Source organism: Hibiscus syriacus, unplaced genomic scaffold (genome assembly GCF_006381635.1).
Source record: "Hibiscus syriacus cultivar Baekdansim isolate YM2019G1 unplaced genomic scaffold, ASM638163v2 tig00111708_pilon, whole genome shotgun sequence".
Lineage (NCBI taxonomy): Eukaryota > Viridiplantae > Streptophyta > Magnoliopsida > Malvales > Malvaceae > Hibiscus > Hibiscus syriacus.
This window is the reverse complement of record NW_024063159.1, coordinates 2,379,183-2,397,336: the sequence shown is the minus strand read 5'-3', so window position 1 is coordinate 2,397,336 and position 18,154 is coordinate 2,379,183. Positions and strand designations below refer to the sequence as shown.

The 18,154-nt window shown below is 36.4% G+C and overlaps 1 pseudogene; it reads left to right on the top strand.

Moving 5' to 3' along the window:
* The first annotated feature begins 1,392 nt into the window (after nucleotides 1-1,392).
* On the top strand, nucleotides 1,393-8,466 carry LOC120168072 (annotated as a pseudogene).
* The last annotated feature ends 9,688 nt before the right edge of the window (nucleotides 8,467-18,154 follow it).

The following is an 18,154-nucleotide window of genomic DNA, read 5'->3' as shown; positions in this document are numbered from 1 at the left end:
CCCTTTTTTATTACAAGAAATGAAACCCACCAAATTTTAAGAGAGGAGAAAACCCTCCATTATTAGTGGCTCTCACCATCATCTCATGTCGTGAACTATCATCGTCCATCACCCTAAACTTTTATGCATCAACAATAATTATTTTTTTTAAATTAAACCACTAATTTTAAGTGATGTCAGTTCTTGATTTCCTTGTAAAAATTATATATATATTAAAAAATTGAAAAATGAAATAAAAAACAAAGGGTCAGTTAAATAATAATAGAGATGCTCCCCTTTAAGATTACGTGATCTTTTAAAGTAAAGAAGAGGATAATGTGACTGTAAAGGAAGCAGTGAAGGTCAATTTTGGTCTAATATGGAATCTTAGTTTGGAAAGTTAAATTAGAAAGAAAGAGATGTCGTCTATCATTTAATTTAATATTGCACAAAAATGGTAGTTGAGAAGACTCCACTATGCCCATATGATCATGCCAATTTTTAACCTTTACATAAATAATGTACCATTTCAATAAATATTTAAGTTGTTGAATTCTTAAAAATTAAAATAAAAAATTTTATATAATATATATTAAAGATTAATTTATTATTATGTTAATTAAAATTTCTTTTTTTTAAAAAATAGTAATGTCATAATTAATTATTTTGAATTTATTTAAATAAAATATTCCTTTTTTTAATACCAATTTACTTAATTTTAATTGAGAGACTTAATAAATTATTTTACATGATGGCTTTTCATATAGAATAAAAATACAAAAATTCTTAAATTTATGTAATATCGTAATTAATTTATTAAAAAATTATATATTTATAATAAATAAAATAGTGTAATATATATTATTATGGAGTTAGAATTTCGTTTGATTGAAATGACAATCCAGCTCAGTTGGTAGAGCACAAGGTTCTTAACCTTGAGGTCGTGGGATCGAGTCCCACGGAGAGCATTTCATAATTTGGAGGTCTCCCACGAAAGCTGTTCTCAACCTGGTGTTGGGGTAGCTTACTATCTTACCTCCCCCTTACCCCATTACATATGGGAATAAGGGTCAGCTAATTTTTTAATTTCGTTTGATTATTGGTGTGGCCATAAACGATAAAATTACATTAGACGCAATTTACCCTTACTTCTACTACTTTTGTCACACATTTATTTCGTACCTATTTCTATGCTCACGGTTCCCTCACTTGCATCGCACAACAGCGTCTCAAAAGCACTAAACCAGAAACAAACAAGGGGCTTAAAGGAAAAAGGGTTCTTGCATGTGTCAGCATAATTTGGCATGATCTTATCACTTGCAATAATAATTTGTTCTTTAATAACGAGTGTTTTCATTCATTCTCTGCATGAAACAGTGGGCCACTTGCCCATTGCAGAGGATTCTAATGCATATGGCTGTTACTTTCTTCTTCATGAATCCGATACTGCCAGTTCCAGGATTTCTAGTATTCTAATTCTTTCCAAGATCACTTGTGTCTTCTTCTCCACCAGACGAAATACATCCTTCTAAATTAGTTGTTCAAGTTTTTTCTCTCTCTCTCCCTTTCTTTTTCCTGTTTTAAGTCTATTTAAGTGACACTGTCTTCCGAGTGTTAACTCAGGTAGGTGGTGAGTTGATGAACACCTTTGGTCATTTGAGGTTTTCAAAGTCCAAATTCTTTTTGACAGTTTCACATTAGTACGGTGTTTCTTCTGGGCGTTGTATTAGGTAAAACAATATACGGTTCTTTCTATTATTATGGAAAATTGCATAAACAATATAACTGACTAGGGTTCTTTAATTTATTATATAAATTAGGCTCCCCAGGTGTTCAACAATTTATAATCTTTTAGGCGATAGAATCAGGCTGAGGGACTCAGTTCTACGAAGAAGATGAGCTATATCCATCTAGTGTTAAGATGAGATTTCCCGTTTTCATTCTCTTCAAGGATATCAGGCAGGTTTCCCAGAATTTGCTTTGCATGCATTTATAATCAGATTTATCTCTGGAGAAGTTTCCCTTAACAGATATTAACAAAGGATTAATGTGTGATATTCTGCAATTATATGAGCAGACATGTTTTTAAACTCGACCAGCTCGGATAGGAGATAGCACAAATTGCTTTGCCTGCAGCGCTTGCTTTGACAGCTGACCCTATTGCTTCTCTGGTTGATACTGCATTTATTGGCCAAATAGGTATTTTTTTTTTCATTCTTTACGTCTCAAATACGCCTGCAGTTTCTTTTCGGTTTATCTTCTGGTTCATGTAGGTTCTGTGGAACTCGCTGCTGTAGGAGTTTCTATTGCCTTGTTCAATCAAGTGTCGAGAGTTGCGATATTCCCGCTCGTTAGCGTCACGACATCGTTTGTGGCCAAGGAAGATGTGACCGGAAGAGTGGATTTGTTGGGAAATAAAAAAAAAACCGAGTAATTTCCCTATAATCATATTAGTGATAATTCGAAATAAAAGTAAAAAAATAATACCCGAAATTGATAATGGAGTTCATCCAATTGTGTTTACGTCTCCGGACTGCTGCAGATCTTTTACTAAAGAGATAAAATTTACAGGTGTTTACAAAACACTCACAATTCACAAGAAAACTCTCTAAACTCTTTAGTGTTGGGAGAAAGAAATGATTTGGGATAATTTTGAAGCTAAATGAGCTAGAGTATTTATAGTTGAATCTTATAGACTAATCTTGTAAATACCCTAAAGTGCAATGACTAATTGTATGATTTAACCATTATAAAAAAATCAACAATATCAGCCCCTTTTGACTTTCCCATTTTCGGTGCCAAACATTTGTTGAAAACCAATTTTACGGTGCCAAACATTTGTCTTGACTTTTCAACTTCAACAATCTCCCACTTGAAGACTGATTTTAATCTGTCTTCACACCTCGATCAATGCAACAACATTTCTAGTCTTGTTATTCTAGCATGCCAACTCAAGCTGGACACAACTTCAGTTTGTCCGTGGTCACCGTCTTTGTCAACATGTCTGCCGGATTTTGAGCTCCACTAATCTTTTCAAGTTTCAAAATCCCATCTTCCAGAAGAGACCGGATAAAATGATACCGTAATTGTATATGCTTCGTCCTGGAATGGAAAGACAAATTCTTTGCTAGATGGATAACACTTTGACTGTCACAATACAAGACATTGTTTTCTTGTTTCTTGCCTAACTCTTCCAAGAAACTTTGGAGCCAAACCATCTCCTTGCTGGCTTCCGTAACAGCGACATATTTTGCTTTAGTTGTGGAGAGAGCAACTATCTTCTGTAGTTGAGAAACCCAACTCATTGCGGTTCCTCCTAGAGTATAGACATACCCTGTAGTGCTCATTCTAATGTCAACATTTTCGGATAAGTCAGCATCTACATAGCCTGTCAATATCGTATCTCCACTTTTGAAACAAAGTGCTTTGTTTGTGGTACCCCGTAGATATCTGAGGATCCATTTGACTGCTTCCCAGTGTACTTTGCCTGGATTATTCATGTACCTGCTAACAACTCCCACTGCTTGAGCAATATCTGGTCTGGTATAAACCATGTCATACATCAGACTTCCAATTGCTGAGGCATACGGCACCTTCACCATGTGTGCATGTTCTTCCTCCGTCTTTGGTGACTATTCTTTGGAGAGTCTAAAATGAACACCTAAAGGTGTACTTACTGGTTTAGCATCTTGCATGTTGAACCTGAAGAGTACTTTGTTGATGTACTCAGCTTGTGATAACATCAAAGTCCCCGACTTTGTGTCTCTCTTAATCCCCATCCCAAGAATCTGCTTTGCATCGCCCAGATATTTCATTGCAAACTGCTTTGATAATTTTCGCTTCAAGTTTATAATCTCTTGCATGTCTGAACCTGCAACGAGCATGTCATCAACGTACAACAATAAAATAATGAAGTTGTTGTCGAACTTCTTGATATAACAACAATGATCTGTTTGGTATCTGGTAAAACCACTGCTACCCATGAAACTATCAAACTTCTTGTACCACTGTCTAGTAGCTTGTTTTAAACCATACAAGCTCTTCTTCAACCTGCATACCAGATTTTTCTTTCCTGCCTCTATGAAGCCTTCTGGCTGCCTCATATAGATTTATTCCTTCAAATCACCATGAAGGAAAGCTGTCTTTACATCTAACTGCTCAAGATGTAAATTTTCTGCAGCTACAATTTTCAACACCAGTCTGATTGTAAACAGTTTTACGACTGGAGAGAAAATTTCATTGTAGTCAATACATTCTTTTTGCTGAAAGCCTTTGACAACCAATCTTACTTTGTAGCGTTTGCTCCCATCGTGCTATTCTTTGATCCTGTAAATCCACTTGTTATAGAGTGCTTTCTTGACTGGTGGTAATTCAACTAATTCCCACGTCTGATTTGACATAAGCGAGTTCATCTCATCTTTCATGGAAGACTCCCACTTGACTGAATCCTCTACCTGCATTGCTTCATCATAGCACTCTCGTTCACCATTGTCAGTCAACAACAAGTAGTGTAATGAAGGCGAATATTAGGAATTCTGGAGGAGCGTCTTAGTTCTCGTGTGCCTGGTTCTTCTTGAACTGCTTCAGGACTGATCTGAACATCATTTCTAGAAATCTCCTCGAACTCAGCAAATTCCTTTGTTTCAGCTTCGGTATTGGAGCTACTTGATTCTATGGTTGACCTGTCTTTGTACATCACATTCTCATTAAAAATGACATCTCTACTTCTGATGATCTTCCGATTTTCGTAGTCCCAAAACTGGTAACCGAACTCATCACCACCATAACCAACAAAGACACATTTGTTGGACTTGGCATCAAGTTTACTTTTTTCAGCAGAATTTATGTGTACGTAAGAAATACAACCAAACACTCTTAAGTGTGAAAGGTTTATTTCTTTTCTACTCCAAACTTCTTCTGGTATTCCGCCATCCAAAGGAACTGAGGGCCCACGGTTGATCAAGTAAGCTGCAATGTTGATAGCTTCAGCCCATAGCAATTTAGGCAAGCCGGCATGTATAATCATGCTTCTGGAACGTTCATTCAGAGTTCTATTCATGCACTCTGGTACGCCATTATGCTACGGTGTCATGAGAACTGTTGTCTCCATCTTGATCCCATTGTTTACGCAGAAATATTTGAATCTACTATTTCTGTACTCTCTTCTATTGTCAGACCTCAACCGCTTGACTTTCAAACCAGTCTCATTTTCCACCATTGCTTTCCATTTTTTGAAGGTATCAAAGACTTCTGATTTCTTCTTCAGAAAATAAACCCACACATTTCTTGTAGAATCATCAATGAAGGTGACATAATATAGTGAGCCTACAAGAGATGGAACTAGAGATGATCCCCATACATCAGTATGAACCAACTCTAACTTTTCTGCCTTGGGCATCTTGACAATCTTTGCAAAACTGGCTTTTTTGGTTTACCAAATATGCAATCCTCGCATAGCCCGACATCTATATTATTTAGATCTGATAGCTTCCGTTTTGATAAAAGTGTCTTCATCCCTTTCTTGCTAATATGGCCAAGCCTTTGGTGCCATAGGTTTGATTTTCCATAAGCATATGCTACTGTAATGATATTCTCTAAATTTGAGGTTACATAGAGAGTATCAGTCTTCTTACCACGAGCAATGACGAGTTCTCCTTTGGTAATATTCCATTCACAACCTGAAAAGGTTGTACTATATCCTTCTCCATCAAGCTGTCCTACAGAAATCAAATTTCTTTTAAGATCAGGAATATGTCTCACACCTTTCAGCGTCCAGGTGGTCTGGTTTGGCAGCTTTAATCGGATGTCTCCTTTTCTGATGATCTTCAAGGTTTCATCATCAGCTAGATGAACCTTCCCAAAATCACCACTGACATAATTCTCCATGATTTCTTGGCATGGGGTGGAGTGGAAAGATGCCCTTGAATCTAAGATCCATGATTCAATTGAACTGTTGATGCTTAGAATCATGACATCACCTATCTCTTCTATCATGTTGGCAGATTCCTATGCACCGGTATCTTTCTTCAGTGCTCGACAATCTCTTTTAAAGTGACCCTTCTTGCCACAATTATATCAGGTAAAATCTTTCTTTCCCGTTCTAGATTTTTCCCGTCTAGATTTCGATCTGCCACGATTTGAATTTCTTTATGAAATTCTCCCTCTAGACTCTGTGTGCAAGGCTGAGCAACTTGATGCTTCACCCGATTCTCTCCATCGAATTTCTTCACTCAATACCAGATCCTGAACGTCGTCGAATTTTAATTTGTTGTTTCCCGACGAGCTGCTAACTACTGTAACAGTAGCATTCCAACTGTCTGGTAGAGATGATAAGAGAATTAAAGCTCAAACTTCATCATTGAATTTAATTTCCACGGAACTCAATTGAGTTGTGATTATGTTGAGTTCATTTAGGTGTTGAGCCACTGATGCCATTTCCGCCATCCGTAAATTGAATAATCGCCTCATCAAATGAACTTTGTTTGAGGCTGATGACTTCTCATACATACTGGAGAGAGCCGCCATAAGACCCGTCGTGATCTTTTCCTTTTCTATGTTAAAAGCAACATTGCAGGATAACGTCAGTCGGATAACTCCGAGGGCTTGTCTGTCGAAAAGAGCCCATTATTCATTCTTCATGCCCTCTGGTTGTTTTCTTGAGAGAGATTGATATAGATTTTTCTGGTACAGAAAATCTTCAATCTGTATCTTCCAAAAACCAAAGTCCGTACCAACGAACTTCTCAATTTTCACCTTCCATTCGTCTGCAACCATCGCTCTTACTCGAATCTGGCTTCTTTTGGATCGTTTCTGACAATTCTTGCGAACCACCGTGTATTAGAACACCCCCGTCGACAAATTTGTATCGCCGACAAAATTTGTACTATTCACGAAATTCACTATTCACATGAATAGTAATGAATAGTAGCCTCATAACAAAATTGACAAAATTCACAACCAAAACTCTGATTACTAGTTGTTGGGAAATAAAAAAAAACCGAGTAATTTCCCTATAATCATATTAGTGATAATTCGAAATAAAAGTAAAAAAATAATACCCGAAATTGATAATGGAGTTCATCCAATTGTGTCTACGTCTCCGGACTGCTGCAGATCTTTTACTAAAGAGATAAAATTTACAGGTGTTTACAAAACACTCACAATTCACAAGAAAACTCTCTAAACTCTTTAGTGTTGGGAGAAAGAAATGATTTGGGATAATTTTGAAGCTAAATGAGCTAGAGTATTTATAGTTGAATCTTATAGACTAATCTTGTAAATACCCTAAAGTGCAATGACTAATTGTATGATTTAACCATTATAAAAAATCAACAATATCTGCCCCTTTTGACTTCCCCGTTTTCGGTGCCAAACATTTGTTGAAAACCAATTTTACGGTGCTAAATATTTGTCTTGACTTTTCAACTTCAACAAGATTCCGAAGCACGAGAAAACTATTACATAGAGACAGGTTCATGTGTAGATACTGAAAACAACGAGTTAATACCTCGAAAAGGCATGACTGCAGTTGTTGGTCTGATCAATTTCATTTGAAAGTTTGAACATGTGAACATTAAGTAATCCTATGGTGTTCTGATCTTTAAGATGACTATCCATACCGGGCTAAAACACATGGAAGCAGTTTCGATGTTGATAAATTCGAACTCGAAAGAAGGCATATCCCATCAGCATTAGTACTGGTTATTCGTGGCATCTTTGGTCTCCTCCAAGCCATATTTCTAATTTCTGGAGAAACCGTTATTGAACTTCATGCAAATCGGTTCAATAAGTAACCTAGATTGAGATAACAAGAATAATGTCTTGAACCTATGTTTTTATTCAATGCCTTAATATTGGTGACACGGGATTTGTCAATTTTGTGCAGGACTCGCCCATGCTAAACCCTGCACAACAGTACTTGACATTAAGGTCAGTAGGTGCTCCTGCCGTTCTTCTCTCGTTATCCATGCAAGGCGTCTTTCGAGGATTTAAAGACACTAAAACTCCTTTATATGCCACTGGTATATGCTACCAATAGAGTTTTCCGTTATCATCTCCAACTTTTTTTAGCACATCTAATGACTATTTTAATTGTTCACTTTCTAAACTTAGTTGTAGGAGATGTAACAAACATTATTTTGGACCCAATATTTATGTTCGTTTTCCGTCTGGGTGTCAGTGGTGCAGCCATTTCTCATGTGATATCTCAGTAAGTTATATCCAAATCATCGTCGACCAATAGGTTGATCATGCTATATATAGATATTTGATTACCTGTTAATGTCTATGGTAAATTGCAGGTACCTTATGTCAATAATACTCTTGTGGAAGCTAATGAGCCAAGTTGACCTCTTACCCCCTAGTTTAAGGCATCTACATTTTGGTAGATTTCTAAAGAATGGTAATTTTAATTTCACTTCTATCAGGTCTCCAACATCAATATTGTTTTTCCATTTTCAGTATGAAGATGATCATGTTGAAAATTGAATATTAGCCTAAATAAGTTCACACCTAAATTAATTTGATGTCATTGCTTACATCAATTTAGTTTTGATGTCATTGTTTACATCAATTTAGTTAGGTGAAAATTAAGTATTTTTCTCATGTTTTAATTTCAATAGTTTAGATTATTTTGTGATTATTTTAATGAGTTGATTAGATTTTTTCTTGTAACCTATAAATACCTTACTTGTATTTGAGTTTTATCATCCAACAATCAAATCTTAATTATAAGCATTTGAAAGCTTAATTATAAGCATTTGAAAGCTTTCTTAAGAGTTCTTCCATTTTACAATTTTGTGAGATTATTCTAAAGAGAGTTTTTCTTCTTCTTGATCAATTAGAGTTTTTACTCTATTTTGATTCAACAATTGGTATCCGAGCCACGTTTTTTAAGGTCTCTTGAAATTCCAAGTATGCTCTGTGGCTGCAGTTTTTAACTGATCTTCAACATCAAAAACGATTTCTTGAGATTATTGTCAGGGTTATTACAAACCTTGTGGAGCTTCTTTATGTTTAGAGTAATCTAGTACTCTACACGTTTGTTACTCAAGCTTGTTCGGTGTAGTCAAAGCCTTGCCGTTAAGATGGGTGATCTTCAAGTAGTTGGAGGAATCAAGAAGTTCAACAACAAAAACTACAACAAGTGGGCAACATGTATAGAGTCATACTTACATGGTCAAGACCTTTGGGAGGTTGTCGGTGGTGGTGAAATTACACAACTGATGGCAAAATATACCAATTGCATCTTACGAAAGTGGAAAATTAAAGCAGGTAAATCAATGTTTGCTTTAAAGACCACAATTAAAGAAGAAATGTTGGAGCACATCCAGGATGTTAAAACACCAGATGAAGGATGAAAAACCTTTGTTACACTTTTTTCGAAGAGGAACGATACAAAATTACAACTTATCGAGAATGAACTTCTATCAATGGCGCAATGTGATATGACGGTTGCCCAATATTTTCACAAAGTGAAGCAGATATGCCGCGAAATTTCAGAATTAGATCCGACAGCTGCTATTGGGGAACCCATGATAAAAAGAATAATTGTCCATGGTTTGAGACCCGAATATCGAGGGTTTGTTGATGCTGTACAGGGATGACAGACACAACCATCGCTTGTTAAGTTTGAAAATTTGCATGCATCTCAAAAAGCCATGGCCAAGCAAATGGGAGGAGTCTTGCTGAAGGGTGAAGATGAAGCATTCTACACCAATAAAAGTAGAGGTACTTTTCAGCGGTATACTGACAGTGAATCTAAAAAAGATGGTGACAAGGTGAAAAATTACCAAGGAAAAGGAGGCCCTCATTCAGGGGGAGCTTCCAAGAATCGCTGTAATAGTAAAAAGTTCAATGGCAAGTGTTAGAACTGAGGGAAAATGGACCACATGGCAAAAGACTGTTGGACCAAGAAAAAGCCTATTGAAAGTAATATTGCTACTTCCAGTTCGAAGGAGAATAATGAAGATGGTTGGGATGCTGAAGCGTTATTTGCTACGGAGGAAGAAGAATTAGCTCTCACGGTAACAACACTAGAACGGATTGACTACAAGAATTATTGGATCGTAGATTCGGGCTGCTCAAATTATATGACGGGTGACAAACATAAGTTGCAAAACCTGTCTGAGTACAATAGAGGTCGTGTGGTGGTGACAGCTGACAATTCAAGATTACCGATAACTCACATCGGTAAGACGATAGTTACGCCTCGATATAATTCTAACCATGTGCAACTTCAAGATGTTTATCATATCCCAGGAATGAAGAAAAATTTGCTATCTGTGACTCAATTAACATCATCAGGCCATTATGTCTTATTTGGTCTCCAAGACGTGAAGGTTTATCGTGACGTCAAAATCTCATAAACACCAATAATAGAGGGACGACGTTTGGAGTCAATCTATGCGATGTCAGCAGAGTCTGCATATGTAGACATGACAAATAAAAATAAGACATCATATCTATGGCACATGCGGTTAGGTCACGTTAGCTATTCCAAGCTAAGTGTGATGATGAAGAAGTCGATGCTTAAAGGGCTTCCTCAACTAGACGTGAGAATAGACACGGTCTGTGCGAGATGCCAATATTGTAAAGAACACCAATTATCATATGACGAGTCGAAGTTTAAAGCAAAAGAACCGTTAGAGTTGGTTCACTCTGATGTGTTCGGACCGGTTAAGCAACAGTCAATTAGCGGTATGCGGTACATGGTAATATTCATTGATGACTTCTCTAGGTATGTGTGGGTTTTCTTTATGAAAGAAAAATCTGATACATTCTCAAAGTTTAAAGAGTTAAAAGACTCAGTTGAAGGAGAAGTGGGAAAGAAAATATGTTGCTTGCGCACAGACAACGGAGGAGAATATAGATCAAATGAGTTCTCTCAATACCTAAGGGAATGCCAAATACGTCATCAGTACACTTGTGCCAACATGCCACAACAGAATGGTGTAGCAGAAAGAAAAAACCGGCATCTTGCAAAAATTTATCGAAGTATGCTACATGCAAAGAACGTACCTGGAAGGTTTTGGGCTGAAGCAATGAAGACTGCAGCTTTTGTGATCAACAGACTTACTCAACCAACGTTAGGATTGTTTTACCTTTTGAGAAACTACTTTCGAGTATTTGGTTGTGTATGTTATGTGTTTTTTCCTGATCATTTACGAAGCAAGTTTGACAAGAAAGCTGTTAGATGTATCTTTGTGGGATATGACAACCAGAGAAAATGATGGAAATATTGTGATCCAATGAGTGATAGATGTTACACGTCACAAAATGTGGTATTTGATGAAGCATCTTCTTGGTGGTCCTCAGAGAAGGAGATGTTGCCAGACTCGAGAGAATTTAGAGACAAGCTGCAACAAAAGATAGGGGAGCATACTGTTCAACTTCAAACAAGCTCAGATGAATCAGGAGATCTAAATGGCGATGATATCGAACAAAGAGTGACTTAGAATCCTTGGCAAACTGACATGTATTAACAACCAAACGAAGAATGTGGGCCTAGTGAAACAGAAGAATCAATTTCACAATTTTAACTCTGAAGGTCAACAAGAATACGAAGGACAAATCCCAAATATGCCAATGCAACTATAATTGAAGAAGTAACAGAGCCTGAGACATTCGAAGAAGTATCGCGGAGTTCTTAGTGGATGACAGCTATGAAAGAAGATATCAATACACTTCAGCAAAATCAAACTTGGGATCTTGTATCAGAGATAAAAGATGTGAAACTCATATCTTGTAAATGGGTTTACAAAATAAAGCGACGTCCAGATGGGTCAATCAAGAGGTACAAGGCACGACTGGTAGCTCATGGTTTCTCACAACAGTATGGACTATACTATGATGAAACATTTAGTCCAGTGGCTTACAACCGTACGAGTCCTACTTGCACTTGCAGCCAACAAAGACTGGAATTTGTGGCAAATGGATGTGAAAAATGTTTTTCTTCATGGAGAGCTAGATCGAGAGATCTACATGACCCAAACGATGTGTTTTCAGAGTTAAGATCATCCTGAATATGTGTATAAGTTGCAAAAAAGCACTCTACTGATTGAAACAAGCAACTAGGGCGTGGTATAGTAAGATTGATGAATTTCTAATGAAAAGTGGCTATTCAGTAACACATGCAGATTCTAGCTTGTTTATCAAACCTAATGAAGGTAAGCTAGCTATCGTGCTAGTGTACATGGATGACTTAATAATAGCCGGTGATGACGAGGTAGAAATTCTTCAGACGAAGGAGAATTTATCAGTTCGTTTCCAGATGAAGGAACTTGGACAACTTAAGCACTTCCTTGGTCTAGAGGTTGATCGCACACACGAAGGAATATTTCTGTGTCAACAGAAATATGCTAAAGATTTGTTGAAGAGGTTTGGAATGCTCGAATGCAAGTCAACTTCAACGCCAATGGAACCAAATGTTAAAATGTGTGCACATGAAGGAAAAGATTTGGAAGATGCAACAATGTATCAACAATTGGTAGGTAGTCTGATCTACTTAACCTTGACCCGACCTGACATTTCTTATGCAGTTGGTATGATGAGTCGGTATATGCAAAATCCAAAGAAGCCTTACTTGGAAGCAGTTCGAAAAATACTGAGATATGTGAAGAGTATAATTTATTATGGTCTTTTGTACAAGAAAGGTGAAGACTGCAAGTTAGTTGGTTATTGTGATGCTGATTATGCAGGAGATCATGACACCAGGAGATCAACAACTGGGTATGTGTTTAAGCATGGCTCTGGAACAATTTCATGGTGTAGCAAGAGACAACTGACTGTGTCCTTGTCAACTACGGAAGCAGAGTACCAAGCAGCAACAATGGTAGTTCAAAAGAGTACATGGTTGATACAGTGGATGAATAATCTACATCAACCAGTAGATTATGCAATTTTGTTGTACTGTGACAACCAATCGGCAATTTGGCTGGCGGAGAATCCTGTTTTTCATGCAAGAACTAAACATGTGGAAGTACATTACCACTTTGTTAGGGAAAAAGTTTTGCAAGAAGAGATTAAGATGAGGCAAATCAAGACAGATGAGAAAATTGCTGACTTGTTACTTGTTTACAAAAAGCTCGAGTGTTTGAAAATTTGAACATTTCCGTCGTCAGCATGGTGTGATTCAAATAATGGAGGCTAACATTGAGGGGAAGTGTTGAAAATTCAATATTAGCCTAAATAAGTTCACACTTAAATTAATTTGATGTCATTGCTTACATCAATTTAGTTTTGATGTCATTGCTTACATCAATTTAGTTAGGTGAAAATTAAGTATTTTTCTCATGTTTTAATTTCAATAGTTTAGATTATTTTGTGATTATTTTAATGAGTAGTTTAGATTGTTTCTTGTAACCTATAAATACCCTACTTGTATTTGAGTTTTATCATCCAATAATCAAAGCTAATTACAAGCATTTGAAAGCTTTCTTAAGAGTTCTTCCCTTTTGCAATTTTGTGAGATTATTCTAAAGAGAGTTTTTCTTCTTCTCGATCAATTAGAGTCTTTACTCTATTTTGATTCAACAGATCACCTGTAAGTAACATTTAACATATGAAGAATTCGAATTGAAAACTATATGGTGCATTTGCAGGATAGGAATAGGAACAGGGCCTTGGAAGTTTCTCAGGGGCTGAATGTAGTTTGGACGAGCTTACTTCCTGTCCAAATCTTGCTCACATTGATCTTGATTATTAAGAAATGTTGAGAATTCTTTGAAAGAACATAAAGGGCTATCGAATCTATATATTACCACGTCTAATAAAGCATAAAACTACAATAAATAACAAAATATTCAACCAAGTCTGATAAAATTCTTCCATAAATTTCCCTCATGTAATGCCAAAGGTCGACAGTTTGTATTTATCCATCTGATCGTTGCCGCCACTCGCACATCAAATGGTAAAAAACAGTCTTTGAAGCATATATGAAAATGTAATCCATGGATTTATTCATTATTTTTTTAAATAATATAATATGGTTACAAGGTAATATATGTTCATAACATTTCTCAATTACGAATGACACATATACACCTTGCAATTAGGTAAAAATATACTCTCTTTATCCACTGAATTCACTTAATAAATTCAACCGATCATTTTAAAATTTAATAATATTTATATGAATATGAGATATTGATAAAATGAACTTTAAAATACATTTTTAAATAATGTAGTAGACGTATGTGAAAAACTAACGGTGAAATTTGAAAAGGAGGTCGTGATGTTCGAGGGGAAATGAAATGTCAAATTGTTGCTAAAAATAAAAGGAAAATGGAAAGATCGATTGAAATCATGTTTAAGTTAAAACCTATGTTTCACTGATATGAATATGGGGACGGATACGAGGATGGGATAGGAAACGATAATTTTTAAAATTACAGGGTAGGGGACGACAAGGGTACGAAATATAAAAAAAATTAAAATTATAAATAGATGTAAAAAATCTTAAATAAAATCAATACTTCAAAGAAAATTAGAAAATAAAATCCATTAGTAAATCACAATATTAAAGTATCAAATCTCAAGACTCAAACAATAAATTAAGTCTAAAATAATATTAAACAATATAAATCAAACATTTTTGACATATTCCAATATCGACTCGCTCTCCATAAATAAACCATAAACAAATAAAAACATCTTCCTATATGTTGTAAATAACCTTTTAGACAATTATGTGTTCATGCATCTCGAGTCCAATGTGGCCTGTAATATAAACATAAGCCACACATTAAATATGAATTTATAATAAAAGCCCACCAATTAATTTACACTAGTAGTATTATAAACAAGCTTGGAAGACTCATCTTCAGAGTTCAATTCCTTCCTTTTTCTCATACCTCCACACCTAACAATCTGCTCAGTCATAGTAGATTCCTCTATGAACTTATCTCAAAAACTCGAAGTCTCTCTAAACCCGCCCAGGCTACCCATTCAGAGCCCCAACTCACTTCCGGTTACAATAATCGAGTCAGAGCTGGGGTTAATCGAGAATGGCCAAATCTCAACAAGGCTATAAGCTGAAGGATTTGCATTTGAAAATAATGAGTCGTTGATCAATGGAGGATCCATATTGAAGGACACTTTTTCATAAGAAATGGAATGAGGCTTGGATCCAAGATAGGTTCTTTAGAAAATGTGGGGAAAAAGTGGGTTTTCTTCTTCTTTTTCACTGGTTAAAGTTTGGGTTTTGATAGGATTGGATAGTGAATCAAAAGGGTTTAATTTTGTGATTGCAAATTGATTTGGGTAGTGTTCATTTATGTTACTCCTTTCCAAGTGGTGGTTATTCTGTTCAGTCTCTACTGGATACACAATCCACGCTTCAAGAGCAAGTTTTCGTCAGTGCCTGTCAACTAAAATTACCCCTGGGGATACATGTGATAGTCACATGGCGTCCCCAAAACATCCCTATATAAGAATCAAAATGTCCACAGGTAAGTTCAACCGTACCCTGCTACATGGAAGGTCCCCGGTATGTACCCCAGCCATCCTCATGTCGTCCCCGTGTTAGAGATGTATCGGGTACTAAAACGTGGGAAGCATTGTTGTCCGCGTGCTTCATAGGTTAAAACTTTACCAAGATTAAGAAAAAAAACACAATCATCCAAACATTTCGTTTCTCCTTATATTTATATTACACAATTTTGTGGGACTCGCCACTGCCAGTTCCATTGTCATGCCAATTGTCACCGTCAACAAGCACCGGCCGAGCGAGCTACTCTCGCGGTTGGCCTCTGTCGACCATGAGGTCAAGGTCAGGGCCCTTCACGAGCGTAAAAACCAAATAATCGAGAATTGTACCAATAAGCTTTCTTTCCTCAAGCTCGGTGTCGTTCCTGCCGTTGTCGGAATCCTAACTGATTCAATCAATGAAGTTAAAAAAAATAATAACTGCAACAACACCATTACTAATAACATGATAGTCCAGTCAATTGCTGCTCTCGGTAGCTTTGCTATTGGCTTCAATGCCGGAGTTCAAGTTGTACTTGATGCGGGCGCCTTCCCTAATCTGTTGGGGCTTCTCGCGAATCCTAATAAGAAGGTGGTTATTTTCTACATTTCTTAATTTTAAATATTAAAGTTTGCATGTAAATTTGAAATTACAAAAAGGAGGATACTAGTTTTCAAAAAATTGAAATTGTAGCTAGTTTTCTTTCGTTCCTTTTTAATTGATCCATATATGTATAATATATATTAGTTCGTTTACATTTTTTTAAACTTGGATTTAGTCGAAAGAAAAGAAGTTTGCTTCTTGTGTAACTTGACATCAATTTGAGATTGAGAAAATTTGGAAACAACAAAAAGAGGCTGGAGAAACTAGAATTTATATCAATGTCCTTCTTCAAAAGGAATATGCTTATTTAGATTATACTCCTAAATGCGATGATTATTCTCTTAACCCAGTTAAGGTGCTAATGCCTCTGTCAATCAAGGTCAGACGATAGAATTTTATGGTAGGGATTGAACTTATAAAATTTTAGGGGCGAAATATATTATTAATAGAAAATACCTAAATTATGAGAATTTCAAATTTTTAGGGGTGCCCTTCCCACCCCCTTTTCTCTTCTTCCCTTGGTTCATCTGTGCCGCCAAATATCTCTATTCTATTTATATGATGTTTCTTTGAAGATATCTAGAAGGATGAGATATGGTAAGTTGTAATCTATGAAGCACGAGGACAACAATTCTTCATACGTTTCAATATCTGATACATCCCCAACACGGGGACAATACGGGGACGACTGGGGTACGTACCAGGGATGTGTCACGTAATAGGATATGGTTGAACGTGTTGGAGGAAAAATCAACAAAGGGGGAGCAGTTTTTCAACAAAGGGCACATAATTTTGTGCCCTAATTTTTTATTAAAAATATAATAGGGTTAATTATATTTTAGTCCCTATATACTTTAGGGTATTTACAAGATTAATCCCTAATATTCAACTATAAATACCCTTACCCATTTACCTTCAAAATCATCCCAAATCATTTCTTTATCCCAATACTAAAGAGTTTTCTTGTGAGTTGTAAGTGTTTTGTAAACACATGTAAATTTTCTCTCTTCAGTAAAAGATCTGCAGCAGTCCGACGACGTAGGCATAATTGGCTGAACTCCGTTATCAATTTCGGGTATTATTTTTCCGCTTTTATATCGCATTCTCACTAATCTGGTTATAGGAAAATTACTCGTACTCGGTCTATTTCCCGACAACTGGCATCAGAGCTTTTGGTTGTGAATTTTGTCAATTTTTTTGTGAGGTTACTATTTATTACTATTTACATGAATAGTGAATTTTTTGAATAGTAAAAAAAAAATTATCGGCGATACAAATTTGTCGACGAAGGTGTTCTAATACACGGTGGTTCACAAGAACTGTCAGAAACGATCCAAACGAAGCCAGATTCGAGTGGGAGCGATGGCTGCAGAAGAAGGGAAGGTGAAAATTGAGAAGTTTGATGACGCGGACTTTGGCTTTTGAAAGATGCAGATTGAAGATTTTTTGTACCAGAAAAATCTATATCAACCTCTCTCAGGAAAACAACCAGAGGGCATGAAGAATAAAGATTGGGCTCTTCTCGACAGACAAGCCTTTGGAGTTATCCGACTGACGTTATCCTGCAATGTTAATTTCAATATAGCAAAGGAAAGATCACGACGGGTCTTATGGCGGCTCTCTCTAGTATGTATGAGAAATCATCAGCCTCAAACAAAGTTCATTTGATGAGACGATTATTCAATTTGCAGATGACGGAATGAGCATAAGTGGCTCAACATCTAAATGAACACAACACAATCACAACCCAATTAAGTTCCATGGAAATTGAATTCGATGATGAAGTTCAAGCTTTAATTTTCTTATCATCTCTACCAGACAGTTGGAATGCTACAGATCAAAATCCAGAAGGGGAAAATCAAGAACGGGAAAGAAAGATTTTACCTGTTATAATTGTGGCAATAAGGGTCACTTTAAAAGAGATTGCCGAGCACTGAAGAAAGATATCGGCGCACAAGAATCTGCCAACATGACAGAGGAGACAGGTGATGCCATGATTCTAAGCGTCAACAGTCCGATTGAATCATGGATCTTGGATTCAAGGGCATCTTTCCACTCCACCTCATGCCAAGAAATCATGGAGAACTATGTCAGTGGTGATTTTGG